Here is a 20,028-nt window from a genome sequence, read left to right on the forward strand (position 1 = left end):
TACTACAATTAATTTATAAAAAAATTTATTAGTTACATAATATAAATTTGATATTTATTAATTAGTATATACTATAATATTAATTTAATATATTAATATCAAAACGTAATTTTATATTAATATTAATATATAAAATATCATTACTTACATAAGAGATCTAAGAAAAGTTTTGTTTTAACAAACATGAAAAATGCTGAGAATATCATATTTTAGCACATGACATCACTCTTGTCTGTCAATGTACGGGTCAGAAAATATTCTGGATCAATGTATCCCTGAATGTACAATCAAACAACGAGAGTCAATGTATAAAATGACGAAGGTGATCAATCCTATATAGTATCTAGTACTGGTATAATAATTAAATCCAAAACAATTAGAAGGGACACCAATTAGAAGTTCATTTACTTTCATAGATGACTCAGCTTGAAATCAAATTCACTGGCATTAACCATGCTATGATGATCGAGATTTTAGGGACATACACCTTCCATAACCAATCTGAAGTATTGGGACAGGAAATTACACGGTGGACTTTTTCTAAAAATTTCATGCATCCTGCAATCAAGTATGGATCCCATGGGCATAGGGAGAACGAAGAATGTTTATCAAGAAAAGGCAGTGGACAAAGTTGAAATTTTTACTAGTTTATTTTGTTGAAATGAATTCACTTATTCAAAAAACAAAAAGAGGAAAAAAACCTAGAGAAACATCATGCGTCAAAAATTCCCGCTCTCAGAATTGTAACATTTTTACCAACTCCCCACAAAAATGGCTATTTATAAATATTAGGTTGCACTGTCGCTAGAGCAATTATGCATCCTCAATCAGTTCTCCAAGTTCCTAAGCATGCAACAGAGTCAAACATACCGGAGTTCCCTCCACAACTGTGGATACATGATTAGGCAAATTCCCTTCATCATTTGGGACAGAAGCGAGACGTGAGAGTCCAAAGTCAGCAACTTTAGCAGTAAGCCTAGAGTCCAGAAGTATGTTGCTGGCCTTGATATCCCGGTGAAATACTGGAGGGTTTGCTTCAGTATGGAGGTAAAGAATGCCTCTAGCTGAACCCAATGGTATGTTTAACCTCATCCCAAAGCTCAGTTTTTCTTTAGCATTAGCTGCATAACACAGCAAACATCAAATGTTAGTATCCAGGCATTCGTGTAATTTGTCCATGTTGTGAAAAATCACACCCACAATAAAGAAAGAACGTGGTTCAGCGTAAGCCTACTCTACCACTAATTATTTTTCTCAACCTCAAAATCACTCAAACAAAACTCACGAAATTCAATATACCTCTCCACTTTGTGGGCACTTTGCAATGCATTCCATTCCATATATTGACCAACCAACTATTCATATATATAGGCAACTAAAATTTAGTCCTTCTAGGATTCTAATTATTAAACTTCATAATTTAAATTCTACTAAATTTTCTAAACTAATTATACTTCCTAAATTAATTAAACTTCCTAATTCCAATTAGACTTGGACTCTAACATAGTACATAGTTCTCAATAGAGGATACAGGATTTACAGATTGAAAACATATGATATTTTAAAAAGAATGGGTGGTAGTGACATGCAACTTGTATCTATTAGTTAAGTCACTTGTAGCAGATAAAACTCATGGCATGCTTAAGTCTGAATCTGTTACATATTTAGCATTTGAATTTATGATTTGAGAAGCCATATATATATATATATATATATATATATAAATTTCTCGGAAAAAGCGTAAAGCCTTAGAGAAGATAAAGAACCATAAATTTTACAGAATTTAATACCCGAATGCCAGTGCCGAAGGTGCCGTTGGGCATGAACTCGTACACCAGAATCTGTCATGAACAAAGAACACAAGATGGCAAACGTTATCTAAATCAAGTCTCTGTAGAATTGGAAATCAATAAATGTGGTTTAATAGTGAAGACTGAAGAGTTACTCAAAAAAGAAGTACACGAAAATTTTCCTATGTTCTCCGTAATCCGTTTGAAAATGCACCATCCCTATTCAAATTATCCCCTGACTGATGAGAGTTGAGACTTGGACAATTGACACTGGTTTTTGTAGTTTAGAGAGAGAGAGAGAGTGATAGAGGATGTCTTCTCCTTGTTAAAAATTCTAAATGCCTGAAAGGCTGAAAGTATTACTTAATGAATTAGACGGTAAGGACCTAAACTATTATAGCAGCATTACTTCAGTTACCAAATAAAAGTAGCAGGCCAGGAATCTTCGCCGTTATTTCATTTGAGAGGGCAGAATCATGTCCCAGTCTCAATGTGGCTGATTGTTCACAATTAACAATGCATTGACAAGCAGGCATAAGAGGCCTACCCTTGGAAGAGAATTTCAAACAATCCATGACCACCAAATCCCTATCATGGAAAAGAACCTCACAATTTTCAATAGCCTTCTTACTGGATTTAACTAGAAGGCCATCAAAGAAACCAACTGCAAGCAAAGAAGATTAAATGACACCTAAGAGTTCACAACTGCAAAAATTACCTTCACTCCTTCTTCATCACAGTATCCAACCAATGAAACTAGGTTTCTGTGATGTAGCCTGGACAACAATGTAATCTCGGTCAAAAATTCTTTTTGTCCTTGTAAGGAGCCTTGTTCAGCACGCTTTATGGCCACAATTTTGTTGTCAGATAAAATGCCTCTATAAACCTTTCCATAGCCTCCTTGACCAACTTGAGCTAAGCTGCTAAAGTTATTAGTAGCCATTGCCATTTCTCTAAAAGTGAAGAATTTCACCCCATCAATTTTCATTGATGTCTTTGATGCTGCAAATGAAACAATAATGTCATATACTTTCTTCAATGATAGTCAGACATGAAACCATTAATAGAAACTAGTTCTCATTAGAAGCAGTACAGGACTTACACAATCGTTTCCTTGACGAATTCCGATAGTATATAATACATTCTCGCAATCAGAAGTGTGACTATTGTGGATGCTACAACAGTGCTGGCAATAGCACTTAATATAATGGCTACCCAAACTCCTTCACTGATTCTTTTCCTTTGGGTGTCAAAACTCACTGTGAGCGAAAAAGATACACATATTGATAGTCATTTGAAAAGCAAATTTGATTAATAAAAGACAAACTGTTGTAATCCAACGAAAGGCATTTTGCGATGCCCAGAGAAGAAATGTTACCAGGGCACTGCCTAGCCTTCTGTCTATGTATGAGTCTTATAGATGTGCTTATTAGATATGCTAATATTTTAACTTAGAACAGATTGTGTAAATTCCAAGAGGGAGTGCAGTTGGGGATGCAAATAAATCACAGATTTTATAGTTATTAATTGTTAATGTGTCAGACGTAAAAGAACTGAGAACATGCGATCAACATTTTTCACCTTACCCACCCATAGCTTATGGGGGGTGAAAACACATAAACATCTGTTTTTTTCTTCCTTTTTTTGGTGTGACATAGCTAAAAGGTTCTCACTACCCAGTTGAAACTGGAAATTCAATTGTAACTAAAAGTTCTCAGGTGTTTGACATGTTTATTTTGCCAAGAAAACTATCATAGGAAGATAAATGTTGTCTATGGTACTAAAGCAATAATGTTCAACAGTCTGATATCATGCTATGATCTCAAATACCAATGTTTAATAGACATTGTGGAACATAGTTTTGAATTCAGTATTAGTTTGATTAAGAATACAGAAATTCACTTCAACCAGAAAATGAAATAGCAGTTTCAAGTACGTATTTTCTGAATAAGGTCCCAATAGAGTGAAGTTGAGAAGCTCATAAGGTCCAAAAAGCTCAGAGCCAAAAAAATTCCATGATGTGAACTTGCCTTTTATCCGCTGAACCTCAGTTTGATTAAATATGTGTGCATGTGACTCATTCCATGCGGGAAAAAGCTTCAAATACATCCTTAGACGACCTTCTTCCCAAACAAATGAATCAATATATAACTGATAGAGGTCCAATTTAAGATCACAAGTTAAGTATTTTTCAAATGGATAAATATATGGAAGAAAAAAAGAGAAACTAGGACTCTTATGCCGATATACGATTCTCAGCGGGGCGGCGCAATAGCATGGCACAGGGGATGCTGGGACAGGTTCAAAGAAATCATCTACCGGACATTCTTGAATTTGACATGTCACCGTATAGTTTGAACTTTCAGAAGTTCTACCTCCTTCAGCTTCAGATCCACAGAAATTGTTTGGTAAGTTGGCATTAATGCAGACAGGATTACCTCCCAACCTAAACAAAAGCTGCTTCAGTAATAAGAAATTTATTGGCATGAATAAAGCCAAATTCACATGGCAAAGTTATTGTCCACTTTGGTAACAGCAAGTATAAGATCCAAATCCACATAATTGTAGAATTGATTATTGTAAGGAAAAAATACCTCAGGGTGACATTATGCGGCGGGTTTAGTTTCCCTACAATTTCTGAGAGTGAATTGTTCCTGAGATCACTGCATTTTTTGTGCACACGGAAGAGAGAAATTAGCAAGTTTCCGAAATTCCACTGAGTTCTGATATATGAATGAAATTCATGCTGAAAGTTTTGTAAGCAGTTCTGATATATGAATGAAATTCATGCTGAAAGTTTTGTAAGCTAATTTCACTGCATTTTCTTAGTTCATACATTGTAAGTCTAGCACTTGCGTTGAAGGACATTTCTGCCAGATGTTAGTTGGGACAGAACCAGTAAACAAATTATTTTCAACTGACCTGTAATGAAAAATGTTTAGAATACAGATTAAAATTCCATAACATAAAAATTCAGAAAGAATACGAAATTATAGTAGGTGGATAGAATCTCACAGTCTCTGAAGAACCGGAAGATTAGAGAGACTTCCTGGTATAGTTCCATTAAGACGGTTGTCTGACAAATCGCTGCAACCAATAGGAGCAAATTTCTTAAACATAACTACTTAAATATAAGACAGTCAAGAACATCAAAAATCATTATGGATATATATAATTCAAATTGAAAGTATTGATAACTTTTTCAAAAGAACAATTGAAAGGTCTGAATTTGCAATTTGCTTACATAGTTGTCATATTAACAGGAAATTTTGATGGTATGTCTCCAGTAAGGTAATTCCGGCTCAAATCCCTTTGTCATGAACCCAATAACAAGTTAGACAAACAAATCATATATAACACCATGAACAAACTGAGAGCACTTCTGTTACAATATCAATACTAGATATGACTTACAAATGGTATAGGTTTGGAATGCTGCTAAAATGAGGAACAGCTCCATGCAAGCTGCAATTTCTAAGACTTCTAACTTGTCCAAGAGGGAAAAAACAAGAGAAAAAAAAAGCATCAGCAGTTAGGCATCCATTACTACATTGACACACACAATTAGTATTCCTGTCAAAGACTTGATACATTGAGTCCTCAGGGCATTTCTCCTCCAAATGTAATGTGACATAACAACTGAAATAGACATTGTTTCAATGTGTAGCAACACTTACAATTTTGCTAATTTGGAAATATTTCCATAAGTAGCTGGAATTTCACATCCATTGAAGTTATTGTTGTCAAGTTGACTGCAGGGAGAAAAAGAGGGTGATGGTAAAAAATATTTCATTTTAGTAAAAACATATCACGCATCTTCCTATTGAAGCATGTTACTTAATGCTTTACCAAGTTCTTACTAGGATGAATACTGTCAATAACAAAAAGACTCTGATAAAGAGTGCATACATCAAAAACCAAGATCATCCCATAAGAGAAATGACCTTATATTATAGTGTTATTGAGATATAACAATCTAGATATCATGATAGGAGGACATATGGTACACGCAACTGCGGCAACTTTGAGAGCCCTGGAGGAAGATTCCCGGATAAGTTATTGTTGACCCCACAAGCTCAAAGGAGCATAGATTTTGATGATACCAAAACTCAACTAGAATCAAACTAACATTGTTTTAAGTGTTGTGTATTTCAAAGAAAAAGGACAAAAGGATTTCATGATGGATTCGTGCTTATGAAGAAATGATGACATTCTAAGGATAACACAAGACGAAGCAAAAGAGATAAAAGAAGAAAAGGTTACCTTCCAAGGCTACATTGAAAATCAGAATTGAAGGTACATATAGTATTAGAGTTAGTTTTATTTCTTAGGATTACTTGTGAAAAGAATTGAGGAGTAAAAGTCAATGATCCTTATTTTCAATCCCTCAAATGATTTTTTTTCTTTGAAACATCATGATTATTGGCCTAAAAAATGTTTAACTATAATTTGGTGTAAAGTTTTATAGTTTTGAAAGTTATGCAGAAAAAGTTTTCCTGGTATGCTAACTGGTTTGCTACTTATTTTAGTATGCTAACTGGTTTGCTATTTTCTCAAGTACGCTAACTGTTTCAACTCTGCACAACATCGCAGAAAACGATAAAATAACGGCTATTTTCTTGAAATTCGTATCTGTAACGTTCAAATGAGTTCTGCAACGGTAAAAAACGTTCCAAAGCTATAAATACACCTTCCTTTGGCCATTTTGCACTTAATGAAAGTCCCTCTACTGTTCAAAATCTTTAAAGCTTTCATTCAAAGTGCTCAAAGTGATTTATTGCTCATCATTGGCTTATTTACTCAACTCTTCTTTATAGTTTCTGTTGTAATTGAGTGAGAGTGAGTTTTTAAACACATTATTATCATTTGTGAGAGGTCATTCAAGCACCTATTGAAGCTTGGTTGTGATAAGTGTTTGGGATAACACTTGGTAGAAGTGTGAAGCTACTTGTAAAAGCTTTGTTGAGAAGATTTGTAAAGGGCTTTGTCTCTTGCCTTGAAAAGAGAAGAATAGTGGAGTGAAGACTCAAAGTGGGATCTTTGAGAGAGTGGATGTAGGCTAGTTAAAGCCGAACCACTATAAAAATTCAAGTGTTCATTTTCTTAACCCTTGCTCTTTAAATTTATGCAATTTAGCTTTATGATTGATATGCTTTTGCTGATTTGAAAATTGATATTATATGCTGTTGATCTTGCTGCTAACTGAGAAAATTAGTGTACTGCTAAATCTGCTTTTACTGGTAAAACTGCTGATACCTGATTTAATCTGCATGTTGTTTGATTTGCTGTCAGTTGGAATATTTGGTATACTGCTCTGGTTGCTGTGTTAAAAACGTATTCAGATTACTGATATATTTACTGAATGCTTATATAGTCTGTTATATCAGTATACTGATTGCATACAGCTTAACCTTGAGTCAACTTGTCAATAGAGCTATATTGTTCATTTTTCACATTAGTTAATTTAGTTGAACCTAGCTGCAATTTTCAAAGGTTTTGAGCAAGAACCGAAAATTATTTTTAAAGTCCAATTCACCCCCCCTCTTGGACATATTTTGGGACATCAATTTGGTATCAGAGCTTGTCTCTCTTGCTTGAGGATTAAACCCCTTAGAGTGATCCACACACATGGCTAGTTCATCTAGAAATTCTGCTGGTATACCTGCCCCCTTAGCTGAAGGTTATTCCATCACTAGACCACCACTTTTTAATGGCACAAATTACTCCTTTTGGAAAACTAGAATGAGAAACTTTATACAATCTGTTGACATTGATGCTTAGAGAATAGTTAAAGATGGTCCTTATATTCCTTATAAAACCAGTGAAGGAACTGTACAAATTCCTAAAGCTGAAGTTGAATTTGATGATAATGATTGGAAGAAAATTTCTACAAATGCCAAGGCTATTAATATTCTTCATTGTGCTCTTGATATTAATGAGTATAATCGTGTTTCAGGATGTCAAACTGCAAAAGAGATATGGGACAAACTAGAAGTCACATATGAAGGAACTGATGTGGTAAAAGAGTCAAAGGCAAACCTCCTCATCCGTGATTATGAATTATTTGAGATGAAATATGGTGAAACTATTGCTGAGATGAGTACCAGATTTACAGACCTTGTAAATCTACTTAAAGCTCTTGGAAAGAGATTTGAAGAACAAGAACTTGTAAAGAAAATTCTGAGGTCTCTTCCAAAGACGTGGGAAGCAAATACTACTGTTATTCAAGACACCAAGGATTTCAGAAAATACACCTATGATGAGTTAATTGGTTCTCTCATTGCACATGAGATGATTTATAAGAAAGATGAGAATGAAGGTGATCAAAAGAAAAAGAAAGGCATAGCTTTCATATCCGAAAAAGTAGATGAGAAAAAGAAAAATGTTGCTCTTAAAACTGGTTCAAGTGATGATTCAAGTGCTTCAAGTGATGATGATGAAGATATGACTATGATAGTCAAAAGATTCAAAAGAGCATTTAGAAAAGGTGGAAGCAAATACAAGAAGTTCACAAAGAAATATGCTCCAAAGACTCCAAATCATTCAAGTGAAATAGTTTGTTATGAGTGTAACAAACCAGGCCACATTAAGCCAAAGTGTCCTACATTGAAGAAGAAAAACAAGTTTAGAAAGGACAAAAGCAAAAAGGCAATGGCGGCAACATGGAGTGATAGTGACTCTTCATCAAATGATGAAACAAGTGACAAAGAGGCTGCAAACACTTGTATGATGGCAATTGAAGAAAAAGGTGAAAGCTCACACATCGAAGATAGTGAAAATGAGGTAAATCTTGAACCTTCTAATGTTGATGAATTAGAACTTGCATTTGTGAAGACATATGATAAATATAGAACTTTTAAAAAGAAATGCAAAATTCTGGTTCATGAAAATTGTGCTTTAAAATCAGAAAATATTTCATTGAGTATGGTTTCAAAGGAAAATGAATTTTATAAATCTCAAATGAAATTATTTAAGGAAGTTAATGATGAGCTTCAAAGATCAAAAGAAGTGTGTGAACAACTTCTTGAGAAAAACAGAATTCTTGAAGAAAAAGTTGAATCTTTGACAAGAGATTTATCTAAATTTACAAAAGGAAAAGAAACACTTGATATACTTCTTGGGAATCAAAGATTTACAAATGAAAAATCTGGAATTGGATATGATGGATTTATGAAGTATGGAAAATACAAATAATTTTTTGTTAAAGCTACATCCTTTTCTCAACCTAGTATTACATGCTTTTATTGCAATCACAATGGTCATATGATTAATGCTTGTCCTATTAGGAAAGGAACCTTTAAGGCAAAGAAAGTATGGGTGCCCAAAGGAACCCTACCTAATGTTACTAACATCCAAGGACCCAAAGTTGCTTGGGTACCTAAGAACGATTAAGCGATTTCGTGTCCGCTAAGGAGTATGCTGGAAACAGAACATTGATACATTGATAGTGGCTGCTCTAGGCACATGACAGGAAATAAAGGCATGTTTTCCTCTCTTACCTTGAAAGAAGAAGGTTATGTGAAATTTGGTGATAAAAGTAAAGCTAAAATTGTTGGATGTGGAACTATCGGTAAAAATCCTTGCATTGAGAATGTTGCATTAGTTCAAGGATTAAAGTATAATCTTTTAAGTGTTAGTCAACTATGTGATAATGGTTTTAAAGTCATTTTTACTTCTTCACATTGTGAGATTCATGGAAATAATATTATGTTTGCTGGTGCTAGAATAGATAATATTTACTTACTTGATTTAACAAGTCTTGAAGAAAATTGTGAAACATGCTTTATGACTTCAGATGATAGTGCATGGTTATGGCATAGAAAATTAGGACATGCTAGCATGAGTACACTTGCTAAACTTTCTAGAAAGAACCTTGTTAGAGGACTTCCAAAGCTAAGATTTGAAAAAGAATTTCAATGCAAAGTTTGTGCACTTGGTAAGCATACAAAATCATCTTTTAAATAAAAAAATGTTGTAACTACGTCTAGACCATTGGAATTGTTGCATCTTGATCTTTTTGGCCCAATCACACCTAGAAGTCTAGGAGGCAAGGCATATGCATTTGTAATTGTTGATGATTTTTCAAGATTCACATGGACTTTCTTTCTTGCTTATAAAGATGAAACCTTTGATATATTTGAAGCTTTTTGCAAAAGAACTCAAAATGAAAAAGGATATTGCATTACATCTTTGAGGAGTGATCATGGAAAAGAATTTGAAAATAATTTGTTTGAAAATTTCTGCTCTCAAAATGGTATTTATCATACATTTTCAGCTCCTAGAACTCCACAACAAAATGGAGTTGTTGAAAGGAAAAATAGATCTTTGCAAGAAATGGCAAGAACAATGCTGAATGAAAACAGTTTACCAAAATATTTCAAGCGTGTCAGAATACAAAGATGCTACATTTTAAACAGAGTTTCCATTAGAGCTATTTTAAAGAAAACTCCTTATGAACTTTGGAAAGGAAGAAAACCCAATATTGCATATTTTCATGTCTTTGGTTGCAAATGTTACATTTTGAATAACAAAGACAGCAATCTCAAGAAATTTGATGCTAAATCTTGTGAATGAATATTTCTAGGGTATTCAACAAATAGCAAAGCATATAGGATCTTCAATAGAAAAACATTGACCATGGAAGAATCAATGCATATACTTTTTGATGATGCTAACACTTCCTTGCAAAGGAAAGATTCTTGTGATGATGAAATTGAGCAGATTCTGAATTCAAAGAAGTCGAATAATGATGAGCTTAAATCAAAAGAACAAGTGGAGGATGATCAAAATGATAAAGAAGAAGAACTCCCTTGCTCCACAAATATTGAAATTCAAGATGACTCCCAACCAAATGTGGAAGAACTACAAATTGAGGAACCTCAACATCAAGATATTCCACAAGAATGGAGGTACCATAGAAATCATTCCAAAGATGACATTCTTGATAGTCCATCACAAAGAATGATGACAAGAGCTCAACTTAGAAGATACTTTGGTAATGTTGCTTTTGTTTCTCAATTTGAACCCAAAACATATGATGATGCTCAAAATGATGAAAATTGGCTTTTTGCTATGCAAGAGGAATCAAATCAGTTTGAAAGAAACAAAGTTTGGAAACTTGTTCCTAAACCTAAAAAGCACACTGTTATTGGAACTAAATGGGTATTTAGGAATAAGATGGATGAAAAAGGACATGTAGTTAGAAATAAAGCTAGACTAGTAGCTCAAGGATACAACCAAGAGGAAGGTATTGATTTTGATGAAACCTTTGCTCCGGTTGCTAGAATTGAAGCTATTAGAATGTTGTGTGCATTTGCATGCTTTAAGAATTTCATGCTTTATCAAATGGATGTTAAAAGTGCATTTTTAAATGGATACATTGATGAAGAAGTTTATGTAGCTCAACCTCCTGGTTTTGAAGACCCTCACTTTCCAAATCATGTTTACAAGCTTACTAAAGCTCTCTATGGTTTAAAGCAAGCTCCTAGAGCATGGTATGAGAGACTTAGTAAATTCTTGCTTCAAAATGATTTTAAAAGAGGAAAAGTGGATACTACTCTTTTCATTAAGAAAATTGGAAAAGACATGCTTATTGTGCAAATTTATGTAGATGATATTATTTTTGGTGCTAATAACCATTCTCTTTGTAAGAAATTTTCCAACATGATGAAAAGTGAATTTGAAATGAGTATGATGGGTGAACTTACTTTCTTCCTTGGATTGCAAATTAAGCAAATGAAAGATGGAATTTTTATAAATCAGTCCAAGTATATAAAGGATATGCTAAAGAAGTTCAAAATGGAGGATATGAAGAGTATTGGAACTCCCATGGGCTCAACAATTAAATTGGAGAAAGATGAAAAAGGTAAAGAGGTAGATAACAAATTTTATAGAGGTATGATTGGTTCTTTACTTTACTTGACAGCATCTAAACCAGATATTCATTTTAGTGTATGTTTATGTGTAAGATTTCAGTCATGTCCAAAAGAATCTCATTTTGTAGCAGTTAAGAGAATTTTTAAATACCTTATTGGCACTCACAATATTGGCTTGTGGTATCCAAAATGTGAATCATTTGATCTTATTGGTTATAGTGATTCAGATTTTGCTGGTAGTAGATTTGATAGAAAAAGCACTTCTGGAACTTGTCAATTTCTAGGTCATGCATTAGTTTCATGGCACAGTAAAAAGCAAACCTCTGTTGCACTTTCTACTGCAGAAGCTGAATATATTGCAGCTAGAAGTTGTGTTGCACAGATTTTGTGGATGAAACAACAGCTTGAAGACTTTGAAATTAAATTTGATCACATTCCCATAAGATGTGACAATACTAGTGCTATAAACCTATCAAAAAATCCTGTTCAACACTCTAGAAGCAAGCATATTGAAATTAGACATCATTTTATTAGGGATCATGTTCAAAATGTTGATATTCAAATCGAATTTGTCCTTCGAAAACAAATTTTGGACATTTTCACAAAGCCACTTAGTGAGGAAATTTTTTGCAAAATAAGAAGAGAACTTGGTATGATTGATGCTTTTGATTAAGTTTTGATGTATTCTCATGTTTCCATATGAAAATGAAGTGATATATGTTGATTTGCAGTGTTGAAAATGCATTCTGATATTTTTAGTGCAATTTGAAAAATTCTGGGTTATATCAGATATGAACAGTAATCTGCAGAATTTGCTCTCAGTGGCATACTAATCCGTTTGCTAATTTTCTTGTTTGCTAAACGCTTTACCACTGCTCCTACTTTTTCGTTGGCAAACTGGAAGTCAGGTCTGATTGCTCTAAAACTCTAAAATTATTTTTCTCGAGCGCCTATTCTGCATGTTTAAAGCCCATATGACTTAAATACCCCTCTACTTAAAGTATTGCATCATTATGTATTTAAGGGCAAAATGGACTTTTTAACACTTTGATTTGCGCGGGATTCAATTTTTCTTCTGAACCATCAGTCTTCTCACCGTCTCTCCTCTGCTACACGCTACCTATTCCCTGCAAAAACCTACAGTTGTGTCTTTTCAGTTTTTAAAATTCAAAACTCCTCTTTCCGTCGTTTCGTATCTCAGAACCCGAACGGCTGCATTTCTCTCTCCACTTGCAAACCTATTTCGGTCGCACCATTCCAAGCCATCGTCTCCCTTCATCGTTCTCAAATACTTCCGAAACCCTTTGGCAGTGAATCGATTAAATCGATTATTTACAGAAAGAAAATCCCCGAAATTTTTCGTTTCCTTTATCTCACTGAATCTGCCGAAAGAAATCATTTGCTGTTGGTTATTTTTCTTTGTCGATTCGCACACTCTGTTTCAGTATATTTCAGGTATAAAATCTAAAACTTAATGGAATCATGTTTTACATTTTGTCTATGCTTGTTTTATTTGCTTTCGCAATATGCTGATATTTTTTTTATTATTCTGCTTGATTTGCTCTCGCCTGTTTGTTCTGTTTTAGCGCTCAGTTGTTTATTTTTTTTTGGGCATTAACATTTCGTGAAATGTGGTATATTATAATAAATCGACTGCCATGGATTCGTAAGAACCCGAATATTTTTTTTTTCTTGCTGTCTGTTCTAATTTTTTTTGTCATTGCGCTCTGTTGTGATAAATGGATGTTGATATGCTTAAATTGATTATATATATTGGCTGCTCACATCACTGAATTTATAATCTCAGTTCTCTCTGTCATTTCGGCCTAATTTGTTTCTGAGATTGGTTATGGCACGAGACAAAGGAAAAGGGAAAGCCAAAATCACCACATACTCATCATCAAACTCAACTGACGCAAGTATCCCTGCGTCACCTCCTCCACAAAAAGATGTTCCTCTGGTAATTGGTAAACCAAAAGAAACAACCAAGAAAAGAACAAGCGAGCCAGTCCAAGAAAAGGGAACCAAAAAGAAAAAGATTTCAAAAGCTCCAGTTGTGCATATGGAGAGGGCTATTCATGAGCCAAGGTATATTCACTGGCCTGCTTTTGTTGAAGTTTCCGTTCCTTTGCAATCTTTGTTTGAGTATCAAAAATGGGATAAACTGTGTTCTGACACTGAAGGAGTGTATGTGGATTTAGTGCAAGAATTCTATAAAAATTTGAGGGTTGATGATTCTGACAAAGATGAGTCTTTTAAGGTGAAAATGAAAGGGACAATTTATGAAGTGACAGTAGCTAGATTAGCTAAAGCCCTAGGAATTCCAAACAGTGGAAACAAAATCTGCTCCCACAAAGATGTTTTTGCTGTTGGTGGGTTTAACAAAAGGGATTTTGAGGGTGAAGTGTTTAAAGGGGAAGTGAAAGATAAAACTAGCATTACTCATGCTCATCAACACATTAAAATTCTTCATAGTTTTATTATTTATGTGTTGAATCCTAGAACCGGCAGTCCCAACTATTTGAGTACCCTTGACCTCTGCATAATTTGGCATATAGTGAACCAAATTGAGTTTAATCTTGCCTATTTTATGCTGAAGCAAATCATGAAATGGAAGCCACCCTATAAGCTACCATATGCCCATCTTCTAAATGGTCTGTTTAGAGATTTTGGGATACCTTTGGAAACTGAGAAACTTAGGACCAATATGATCCCAATCACTAGTTTGCAAAAAGATGATGATGGTAGAAAGCTTAGATTTGAGCAAGGTGCTAGCTCCAAAGATAGTGCAAGTGGTACTTTCAATGTTTAAGGTATTTTGGAGGAAGTAAATAACTTGAGAGAATTTGTTGAAATGGAACTTGGAGAGCTACAAAAATTTAGAAGTTTTCAAACTGTTCTTATGAATGCTCTTGACTCTAAAGTTGATGGAACTTTGATGTTGATGTACAAGATTGTGGAAGAATTGTTTAAAATCAAAGTCCATTTGGGTATTTCAACCACTGAGGCTGGAGAAACCAGTAAGGCTGCTACTGGTTCTGTTCCTCAAACCGAGAAAGAAAAAGAAAAGGAGGAAGTGAAAGAAACAGAGGAAGAAGAAGAAACAGAAGAAGAAGAAGAGAAAGAAACTGAAGAAGAAGAGAAAGAGGAAGAAAAGGAAGAAGAGGAAGAAGCTGAAGCAGAAAAAGATGAAGATGAATCTAATGATAAGAATGGTAATGGAGGCAGCAAAGAAGGTAGTGGGAAAGATATGAGTGACTCAGAGTCTGAGGCAGAACCTGAGACACCTGCTCCTGCTGCTCCTGCAAAAGGAAAGGGCAAAACAGCTCAACAAGAACAAAGACGCAAACAGAAAGAGGAAACTGGTAAACCCTCTGGCAAAAAGACTAAAACTGGCAAAAAGTCTGCAGCTGAGTCTGGTACTACTGAGTTAGCAGCTGGGCCTATTGTTCCTTTGACACCCGGAACTGAATTGGCTGCTGCAATTCTTCAAACCTTGAGTGACAAACCTGTCAAGCCCAAAAAGCTGAAAATGGGTGCTCCAAAACCAATCAGGAGAAGTTCCAGGCTGAAAGGATGAACTGAATTTTAATTGAATTTTGTCTAACAGTCTGTCTGTTAGTTTGCTACTTAGTCTGCTACTTTTGGTTTTTCTGAACTTTTAATTAGTTTGCTATATCAGTTACTGTTTTGACTGTTTACTCACTGCATTTCGACTGATTTTTGACATGCATGATTTCTCCTATATTCTTTTGATGCTGACAAAAAGGGGGAGAAAAGTAATGAATGAGTAATATAGTTTGATATTACTTGTGGTTGATATAGTTTGTGACTACTCATGGTTGATATAGTTTGTGAATAGTATATTGTTGATATAACTTTATGGTGTGCATATTGTTGATATTGCTTGTGAATGATATACAGTTTGTGATTAGTGTGTATATTGTGCATATTTAGTTAATATCTTTAGTCACACTTGACTCCTTAAGAAAATGCTTATGGATGTTTTATTGAAAGTATTAAGGGGGAGTTATTTGTGATTAATTGTTGATATAAGCACATACATAGGGGGAGTTATTCTCTCATATACATTCATACACATACTCACACTTATCAATATTTACATGGTGATTCAATTGAGTTTTGTCATCATCAAAAAGGGGGAGATTGTTGACTCCACAAGCTCAAAGGAGCATAGATTTTGATGATACCAAAACTCAACTAGAATCAAACTAACATTATTTTAAGTGTTGTGTATTTCAAAGAAAAATGACAAAAGGATTTCATGATGGATTCGTGCTTATGAAGAAAGGATGACATTTTAAGGATAACACAAGACGAAGCAAAAGAGATAAAAGAAGAAAAGGTTACCTTCCAAGGCTACATTGAAAATCAGAATTGAAGGTACATATAGTATTAGAGTTAGTTTTATTTCTTAGGATTACTTGTGAAAAGAATTGAGTAAAAGTCAATGATCCTTATTTTCAATCCCTCAAATGATTTTTTTTCTTTGAAACATCATGATTATTGGCCTAAAAAATGTTTAACTATAATTTGGTGTAAAGTTTTATAGTTTTGAAAGTTATGCAGAAAAAGTTTTCCTGGTATGCTAACTGGTTTGCTACTTTCTCAAGTACGCTAACTGTTTCAACTCTGCACAACATCGCAGAAAACGACAAAATAACGGCTATTTTCTTGAAATTCGTATCTGTAACGTTCAAATGAGTTCTGTAACGGTAAAAAACGTTCCAAAGCTATAAATACACCTTCCTTTGGCCATTTTGCACTTAATGAAAGTCCCTCTACTGTTCAAAATCTTTAAAGCTTTCATTCAAAGTGCTCAAAGTGATTTATTGCTCATCATTGGCTTATTTACTCAACTCTTCTTTATAGTTTCTGTTGTAATTGAGTGAGAGTGAGTTTTTAAACACATTATTATCATTTGTGAGAGGTCATTCAAGCACCTATTGAAGCTTGGTTGTGATAAGTGTTTGGGATAACACTTGGTAGAAGTGTGAAGCTACTTGTAAAAGCTTTGTTGAGAAGATTTGTAAAGGGCTTTGTCTCTTGCCTTGAAAAGAGAAGAATAGTGGAGTGAAGACTCAAAGTGGGATCTTTGAGAGAGTGGATGTAGGCTAGTTAAAGCCGAACCACTATAAAAATTCAAGTGTTCATTTTCTCAACCCTTGCTCTTTACATTTATGCAATTTAGCTTTATGATTGATATGCTTTTGCTAATTTGAAAATTGATATTATATGCTGTTGATCTTGCTGCTAACTGAGAAAATTAGTGTACTGCTAAATCTGCTTTTACTGGTAAAACTGCTGATACCTGATTTAATCTACATGTTGTTTGATTTGCTGTCAGTTGGAATATTTGGTATCTTTGCTCACGGTTCTTTGTGTTAAAAGCGTATTGATTCATCGATATATTTACTGAATGCTTATATAGTCTGTTATATCAGTATACTGATTGCATACAGCTTAACCTTGAGTCAACTTGTCAATAGAGCTATATTGTTCATTTTTCACATTAGTTAATTTAGTTGAACCTAGCTGCAATTTTCAAAGGTTTTGAGCAAGAACCAAAAATTGTTTTTAAAGTCCAATTCACCTCCCTCTTGGACATATTTTGGGACATCAGTTATTATTATCCAAAAGCCTGCATCCGATTTATTTATCGTCAATTACCAGTCAACAACATTCATTATAGAACAATTATCGAGAGAATTAAAGTGAAAATGTAATATGAACTCACAAGTGACGAAGATCAGATAAGTTGGATAGCTTAGATGGAATTTGACCACTTATGGAGTTGTTAAAGTGGCTGCAAAATTCACATGTAAGCATATAATATATGCCGAAAATCTAAACTCTTTGGTAAATTTCAGTATTCAGTTGAACATCCACTTACAGGTGTTTCACTTTGCTCAAGTTAGAATGTGACTTTGGTATTGGACCTGAAATTTCATTCTCATCCAATTGGAGTCTATCTAAATGTGATAAGTAGCCAAGTTCATCAGGCAAGGAACCTGATAATTTGTTTCCATTCAAAAGCCTACATACACAATGCATAATGTAAGCTAAAAGCAATAGGAAGTAGTTTATTGTTGAAAATTCGTTTATGGATGTTATTTGCTTGTAAGATCTTTGAGTTAATTTGATGGTTTCTATTCAGATAGAATTATGTGACACGCCCTCTTCATTGAGTACAAAAAATTTGTTAACCTGCAACAATCAATTGATCTCCAAAACACAGGACTTTTCATCACATGGACACTTTAAGAAAATTAATTACAGATTGAGTTATTGTTTCCTTCCTAAGAATAAACACAGAGGAAGAAGAAGTAGAAGGAATAAGAAAAGAGAGGAACAGGAAGAGGAGGAGTTTTCCTTCCATAGAAGCCATCTCACAAAGTGAATGAACATGAACCCAACTTACAGTGGTTTCAAAGGTGAAATATTTCCTATTTCCTTGGGTATGTTGCCATTCAATTCATTCCACATAAAATCCCTTACAAAAGAAAGAACAAAATGGCATTAGAATGATTCAAAGAATTATCGAGAGAAGTTTGCATAAACAATGCAAGTTTAACCATAAATTAGGTTACTAAATTTTGTTGACTCACAATATTTCCAGTTGAGAGAGTTGGCCAAGCTGAGGAGCTAAATTTCCCGAAAGATTCATGTTTAGTAGCCGACTGCATCGAAATTAACAAAAAGGGTAAGGAATCTAGATTCTGTAATAATTAAAGAATTAGCCCAAAAATGCATTGCATTAGAGCATTAAATGTGATGCAGGCAACTGAAGCAAAGCCAAAGCAGCAGACACGTCCACATAAAAAATACTCCATGCACTACGTGAAGTGAAGTAAAATACTGAGAGTTTGAGATGACTTTATTTAGCAAATATCAAAGGGAATGAGCATATAAGCCCAGAGGGCAAAAAAGGCTTGAAAAGAACTTACAGCTCCTGAACATGCCAGTATCCATCAGTACTCACAGTATCATAACACAAAACTCCTGTCCAATTTGATGTACATGGATCTCCCTTATCCCAGTTCCGGAGATTGTTATAAGGATCAATCAAACTGTTCCTCGCTGCTCTCAATGCATCGACTGCAAAATGTCAAAATTTGAGAACATGAGAGCATTTGCCAAGCTTCCAAATAGCAAGGGAAACTACCATTATCTTTAAATATTTTCAGTTCATTTTACAGAGATTTTAAATGCTGGGAGGAATAATAGTGTGTATTAACAGGACCTACACTGTATGATTAACTGTAGAATGGGGGAACAAAAAATCAAAAGTAAAAACTAGTGGAGAAAAAAAAAACTTTCTGAGGGATCAGTACTGGAAGTTTGTGCATGTGCAAGGAGAAGCAAGTAACAATATGACACAAGAAAACAGTGCCACAAAATCACAACATCTTTCAGTGCCTTGTAAAAAACCAAATCAGCCAATAAGTATCTAAAGTTTTCGGACATAGGAATTAGAGACAACATTCTATTAAGGTATTGGAATGAGATTTGGGGAGATACCCAGGTTGCCAAACAGAGTATTACCAAAATCCCATAAACTCTGGAGCTCTGGACAAGCACCATTAAATATTAAATCCAGAAAGAGATATTTCAGAAAAGGTCTTGCTATAGTCAAGACAGGATAAAGTTATTGAAATGTGAGGCTTTAGAATTTCTGAAACGGAATTTAGAGATCAAAAATCGAAGTCTTAATGGGAAATTGAAAAATCAGAAAAAGAATTGGGAAATGGCATTCATTTCAAGTTTGGTTGGTTCATCATTCCATTTAGATATTTGCTGGGAGATAATTTTTTTTTTTAAGAAGGTTAATGGTTTTTTTTACTTTTTATTTTAAGACTTTCAAAATGTCCAAACCCTTGATGGGTTTTGTAGGTTTTGATAAGTAACAATTTTCTTATTATTCATATTATTATTAATAAAATAAAATTTAAAACTTTTGTACTTAGTATTATTTAAATATTAAAATATATCTCTTTATATAATAACAATATTTTGATAATATTATATTTAATTTTTTCTTTTCATATCTTTTATAAAAACAATATAAGGTTATTAAATTTCTATTTATTATATTTTCCTCTGTGAAACTTTAAAAACCTTTACTTTACTTTACATTCTATTATTTTACCTTATCTTTAACTATTAAAAATTTAGTTAAAATATTTATAAGTGACTAATAAATAATTAATATATTAATAAAAGCTATTTTAATCAGCTTTCTCTTATTGCTAGATACATTTACTATCAAGTTAGCGATTAAAAATCTTTTAGAAAAAAGCCCCAGAGATATAAAAAAATTATCTTACTCTTACTCAAGATAG

The 20,028-nt window shown here is 33.9% G+C and overlaps 1 pseudogene; it reads right to left on the reverse strand.

The window, feature by feature from the left end:
* Nucleotides 1-209: 209 nt before the first annotated feature.
* Nucleotides 210-19,241, reverse strand: LOC110643783 (probable LRR receptor-like serine/threonine-protein kinase At1g06840; annotated as a pseudogene).
* Between the last annotated feature and the right edge of the window lie 787 nt (nt 19,242-20,028).

The sequence above is a fragment of the Hevea brasiliensis genome, chromosome 3 (assembly GCF_030052815.1).
Source record: "Hevea brasiliensis isolate MT/VB/25A 57/8 chromosome 3, ASM3005281v1, whole genome shotgun sequence".
Lineage (NCBI taxonomy): Eukaryota > Viridiplantae > Streptophyta > Magnoliopsida > Malpighiales > Euphorbiaceae > Hevea > Hevea brasiliensis.